Below are 6,867 nucleotides of genomic sequence, written 5' to 3'. Positions count from 1 at the left end.
TTGTGAAATTTTTGTTCAATAATTAATGGTGATTTCAGCATCTGTGCTAAGATCCCAAGGCAGAAATAAATGTATAAAGGACTTGAGCCTATATGTGTAAGAAGAAATCTCTCCAATCATATTTCCTATATTTAGTGTAAGTACTTCAGTGATTTACCACTGGAATTATTCCTTGAATGTATAAATAATGATGTTCTGTTCAGGCCTAATGAATTCCTGTAATGTGAATATTTAAAATAAAAGAATTCAATTTCAATGTGCAAAATAGTGCTGGTTATTTATAATGCTTACATTAAAAATCATTCACTTAAGAAGATTCATTTTCAGTTACATGAAAATCTAGATTCCCTATATATATTAAATTAAAATTTAAAAAACAAATAATTATATTTTATATATTACACATTTAGTACAAATGTCAAATTAAAGGATAGCAGTACACATATATAAACTATCCTATATAGTTTGTTTTCTTAATCTTGCATTATTGTAATGGACTTGGACCTGCCTAGATCTATTAATAATTTCAATTTGTATGTGTGGCAGGGAGGAAGAGGAGAATCTATCCAACTCTCTTCATTCAGCCTTGATCTAGCTTAAAAGATGCCTCATGGTGCATCCTCAATTTACTACTCTCCTACTCTCCTAATTGTTTTTATTCAGGGCTATAGACTCAACAATTTCCAACAGGCAAGGGTCCCATTGTGTATGTATCTATTATGGACTTCCCTCTACAACCACAAGCCTTGAATTTCCAGGTACTTACTGTCAACTAACGTGCTATAGACGCCTTGACTTGGATAGCCCATGGTGAGGGGCTTTCAGCACCATATTCTCCTCTATTTTTTTATTTACTTACCTGTTACAAATTATGTTGCCTAAAAGTTTAGAAATCATTCTTGATTATTTCTCTTCCTTTTCTGCACATCCACTTGACCATGAAATATCTCTTAAATATGTCCCCTTCCTTCCAGCCTACTGCCATTGCCTCTTTTATCAATGAGGCTTCCACCATTTTTTTACCTGGACTAAAGCAATGACTTTGTAAAGGTTATTTCCTCATTTAGTAGCAAGTCATATACATTTCTTAAAGTTGGCTTCTACCAATATTTCTAAGGTCTTGTTTGTTCCCTTGTAATATTTCATGCCATTTGCACTTCTGTGATAGCTCCCACATCCATCCAGAACCCAGCTGTTTCTTTGCCCAGTGAACTTTTGGCATCCTTAAGACTATATTCAAGAGTCACATCCATTATAATACAAAATATATTGCAAATGTCAAATAGAGTTCAAAGGGTTCAAAGGTCAAGACAGCAGGTAAGATGATCTGTATTTTCATGGAAGAAGTAAGTTCTGAAATAGTCCTTGAAGAAAGGATGCAGTTAGGCAAGATGAGAGGCTATGTGGGTTAGACCTTTCAATGAGGATATGAACAAAGTCTTAGAGGCAGAGTACACTGAATAAACATGGGTGATTTTAATGGTACAATAATTAATAACAATGTTAAATAAGGCATTAAGGTGTTGAAAATAAAAAAGATTAGAATATGGAGAGCTTGACACTCAAACCGATAAATGTGGACTAGGCTGATTGATTTGACATGGTTTATATTGAAGTATGAAGGAAAGTCATTGAACATTTGTAAGGGGATGAACAGCATGAACAAAGCCACAAAATATATCTCTCTAGAACTAAATCATTAAAAAAATGGAAACTAGCATCATAACATCTTATCCATCTTCATGTCCAATTCCAATGTGTTTTACTTTAGCTGAAGAGATGCCCCATGATTCAGTGTTTGCAGTGTCGGTTCTGGAGCAAAACTGCTCACATTCAACTATCAGATCTCTCACTGCCAGCTCTGTGGCCTTGGCAAGGTTATTTCACCTTGAATCACCCCAGTTTTCTGCCATAAAATACAAGGATAATAACACCTTACGCATAAGGTTGTTGTGAAGATTAAATGACATAATGCACATGAAAGATTTATAGTAGCACTTGAAACAGTAAGCACTCAATAACTCTTAGCTATTGCTTTAAAAGTAACAAAAACATTTTTCTAAATATCTTTTCTTCAGTCCCTCCAGTCTCTATTAAGCCATCTTATCCTAAAAATATATAGCTTTTGTTAAAAACCTTAGATCTCCAAATTACTCCTCTGTTGTTGAATAGACAGAGGAAGTGGTGTTTATCACAGAAAAGAGTTAGAAAACATGACTGGAAGTATATCCTAGAAGCAGGAAGAATACTGGATTTTTGATAATTTACTGTAAATAGTCAGAGACTCTGAAACAAAAAATTTCATTTAGATCAGCCAGACTCTGTTTTGGGAATTACCATATCTATAGTAAGCTGGTGATGTGGTAGCTCAGAAGACTTCTTAAAAATTTTAGAATACCTTTAACTTTATGTTGCCATAACCAGCAGAAAAATAAACTTGATTCCCAGAAGCCATCAGGGATATGATTCCCCATAGTTAATGTAAAAAGAAGAGCAAATAGATTACTCTTGAAGGTTCAATATTTCTCTGGGATTGTCAGATTGTATCATAATATTAAATATTGAGCACAAAAGCTACAGCCACCCCTAAAACTCAGAATTTTAATTATGCAAACCATAATTACTTCAGTAAAGTCATGATTTTTAGAGATTATGAGTTTAGAAGCACAAGAAAACATTTGCATGACCATTTGGTCATTCATTAAATTTGTTGGCATATGTTATTTATTTTTGTAAATGACCATGTTCGCAAATGATCACTCTGCTTCTGAACACTGCATCAAATGAGGCCCTTCAATCTCTGTCCCAAATTAGGCTAATATCAAACACTTCTTCTTTGCAATGCTCACTGAATAAAAATTGGGTCAGTCGCCAAAAACATTTGAAAAATGCTTTGTAAAATATTCCTTTTCAGAGATTCATACTGTACTTTTATATATTAAAGTCCCTGAGAGAACCTTCAATAAAGGAGTGTGTTTACTTTTATTTAACTCAACATTTCTCAAATATATTTTATTGCAAAAATTCTGTTTTCCTGTAGTGCTAATTATATTCCATAAAAATCGTTGTTCAAGTAGCACTGTGAAAGCTGCTGCTCAAAGGCCAGTTGTTTTTTGCTCTAAAGCACCCTGGGTTCAGTGGAGCCTGAGCAGCCCTGAATTGTGCTGCACCTTTGCTTTTGCTGAGGGATTGCTTTGCACCTTTGTCTACCTTTGACCCAACAAACTGAAGTGGCTCTGCGTTCACACTCCAAGCTCATCCCAGAAATCTAAAGTTCTCCCTGGAAGAAATGCCCAATAGTTCTCTTAGTTATTTGCCAAAACACCTGAGCCCATCCAATTTCTTCATTAGACTACCTAATGAAACTATCTCTAGTATATTATGTGAAGTGACCCTACCCCCAAAAAATAAAAGCTCATCTTCTATTTTGGAATTTGTAAAGTTTAAGAGGAAAAAAATCCTGAATACACTGATCTTGAGATTAGTGCAAAGCACACACTGACAATGGATTAAGCAAAGTCCTTGATCTTGCCTCCCTCCCACCCCCCCCCACACACACACTTTAATCACTTCCAGGCTCAAATGTCTTCAGATATGGGCTTGCTAAGTACACTAAGAAAGGACAAACTGGGAGAACCTGCGTGCCGCACCGCATGGCCAGGTTGGATGAGCCTGAGGAGGGGCGGTGAAGGATTAAAGAAGAAAGACAAGAGAATACAGCTGGGACTAGGTCGGATCACTGTGCCTGGATGAAGAAACAGTGACACAGCCTGTCAGCCAAAGTTTTCATTTATAGTCAGAGCACACAAAGCAAAACAAGGGAAGTGGTCAACATGTTTACAATGTTTCACCTTGTTTTGGCGGCACTTGCTGCACCTCCATAACCCATTAGCTACCTAGGAAGGAACTAGGGAGGACCATAAGATTAAGCTTAATTATTCCAGGAGGGCTCTGCCCTCCAAACTGGGACTTGTTTATGGCCTTGCCACAGGTCAGTCTGAGGATTAGCCCTATAGCCGCTGAAAACCTGAGACCTGGAAATAGTGCTGCCAACTGACAGAGCAGGTACTAAGAGGTAACCAAAGTTTTAGATAATAAAGGTGAGTTTATGCCAGTAAGTACATCATTGTGTGATATCCACAGATTAAGGCAACTGACAACAAATGATTAGGGCAGAAGGAAAAGCAAGTACATATCTACTAGTATATGTGAAACAGAGTACCAAATACGCAACAGAAGGCAGGAGCAGAGAAGGCTGGAGGAAGGGAGTGAGGGAAGGCACTGCAAAGCAGACTTGGGTTCTATGGAGACCAGGCCTTACATGACATCAGGGGCTCAGGAGGATATAGACCAAAGGAGTCCTCAGACACAGCGATCAGAATGGAAACCAAAGGTGAGATCACCTCCAGTGGTTCTCAACCGTCTGGCCCTTTAAATACAGTTTCATGTTGTGACCCAACCATAAAATTATTTTCGTTGCTACTTCATAACTGTAATGTTGCTACTGTTATGAATCATAGTGTAAATATCTGATATGCAGGATGGTCTTAGGCGACCCCTGTGAAAGGGTCATTCGACCGCCAAAGGGGTCGCGACCCACAGGTTGAGAACCGCTGCCTTAGGCTATCTTAGAGTGTCTAACAGAGCTTTTTAAGTGATCTGGCCTTAATTTGGACAAGTCTCTGAGCTTAGATGATGCTCTAGACCAGTGATGGCGAACCTATGACACGCGTGTCAGAGGTGACACGCGAACTCATTTTTGTGGTTGATTTTTCTTTGTTAAATGGCATTTAAATATATAAAATAAATATCAAAAATATAAATCTTTGTTTTACTATGGTTGCAAATATAAAAATAAATGTCTGTATGTGACACAGCACCAGAGTTAAGTTAGGATTTTTCAAAATGCTGACACTCCGAGCTCAAAAGGTTCACCATCACTGCTCTAGAACTTACTATATTCCCGAAGCCAATTCCAGCATGTTCAGCATGGCTGAATCATCTGGAGTGGCAAAGGCATTTCCCCAAACCTGAAAAGGGAAGATTGTTCGCTGCCAGACAGCTCAGGGCATCTTAATCTACATGTTATTGCCTCCTACTGGCCAAACACCTGAACAGCCATAGGCTAATTCTTCCAATCTGACAATGGCTTGTGTATATGAAACCTGACCCTTTGAAGCATATATCTCTACCTCGCCTTGGGACAAATTGTGCTAGTAAAAAGCACCGGGTCCTGAGACAAGGAGATCTTAGTTTCTTTAACGAGGCTCCTCTGACCCCATATGCCTTTCAAAATTATGCTCCATCTCTGGACTCTTTATTTAAGTTACACACAGCCCCTTCTCCAGATTGCTGAACCCTTCTTAATGCCAGAACAAGAACCCCGGCACTATGTAAAAGAAGGTCAGGAACTCAGAATTCCCTAACATCTCATAGCTTAGTGATCTGGTCAGATAATTACATTTCCTGGCTGTAAAGACACTTCTAGGCCAGGAATTTACTCCGGCAAAGCTAGAGGCAAAAGATGGAGTGGTTTTGAGAACTATTGTCATCAGCTCTCTTTAGATGGCCTGTTTCTCAAGGAAATGTAATGTTCTTAATTGCTTACTCCTGGTAAAGAAGTCACTCTACTGGAGATATATTTTTACCCAGATAGCCATGTAATAGGCCTGCAGAAAAGTGTTTATCAAAAGCTAAATAATCCATACTACGTACCACATTTTTCTATTAGGGATTATAATGACTTCAGCACAGAGAAGGCAAAGTACAGAGAAGAAATAAATAATTCCAATTAATTGTCGCCTTGTCTCTGAAGGGAGAAATAAGCAGTGATACATTCAGGGTTAATGGAAACAAGGGCAAAACCTGGTCCTGTGCAGAACTTCCCAGGAGAGAAGGCACTGCAATGGTTAGGAGCGTGGGCTGCAGGCGATCTCATCAGTGGCTCACAACCCGGAGCAGTTTTGCTCCCAGGAAGACGTTTTTGGTTGTCATAATTGTTTAAATGTTGTATTTAATATTGTAATAACTTAAAGGGTTTAAAGTTATGCCACATTTAACATTTAAGATAGGGATATAGCTGTAGCACACTGCTTATTGACATTTAAAGGGAAAATATCATGTCTCTCATTTCCAAAATCAGTGGACTAAATATTTCAGAAAAACTCTTCTGATGAGCATAACTAAAAAGGATGAATAAGATATAAAGATTATCTTCCAAAATCATCAAGTAGCTGGGTAGTAAGAAATCAAAATGCCAAGACACTGAAAAAGATGTGACTCCAGACATGTTAACATAGCAGTTGGGAAAATGTTTCCCAGGGTATTTTCCAAACATAAATTGGTCACCAGCAAAAGCTGAGCTATTTTTTATTTTATACATTTTTAATATCATCACAAGTCTTGGAAGACCAAATCAGCCTCCAGGCCCTATGAAGTGTAATCCTGCTAAACACAAACTTCGTTGTCTGCTTTGCATTGGGGTCCAAAGAGCCACATCCCAAGATTAAAAGGAAAGAAGGAAAAACCACCCTCACACAGACTGCAGCCAGTCATCTGGACAGACCAGAAAACTTCAAACCCAAATCGCAGTGTTAAGTTATAGACTAACAGTGATCCTAGAGATGCAGCAGAAGCAATGGAAATTATTTTTAGAGGAAGATAAATCATCCTGAGTTGTCAATTATTTCTATAAGTAATTTTTCTGATACAATGTTTATTATACACAAATAAGCAAATGAGTAGACTAATCATGGATGAAAAGGAAGCAAAACCACTTCTGAAAAGACAACAAAACCAGGTACAAAAGACTCCTGAGTTGACACAGAGGAGAAAAGAGTTGGTAGTCTAGAGAGGTAAGGGCAGCCA

The sequence above is a fragment of the Myotis davidii genome, unplaced genomic scaffold, assembly GCF_000327345.1.
Source record: "Myotis davidii unplaced genomic scaffold, ASM32734v1 scaffold269, whole genome shotgun sequence".
Lineage (NCBI taxonomy): Eukaryota > Metazoa > Chordata > Mammalia > Chiroptera > Vespertilionidae > Myotis > Myotis davidii.
Note: the sequence above shows the minus strand (reverse complement) of the source record.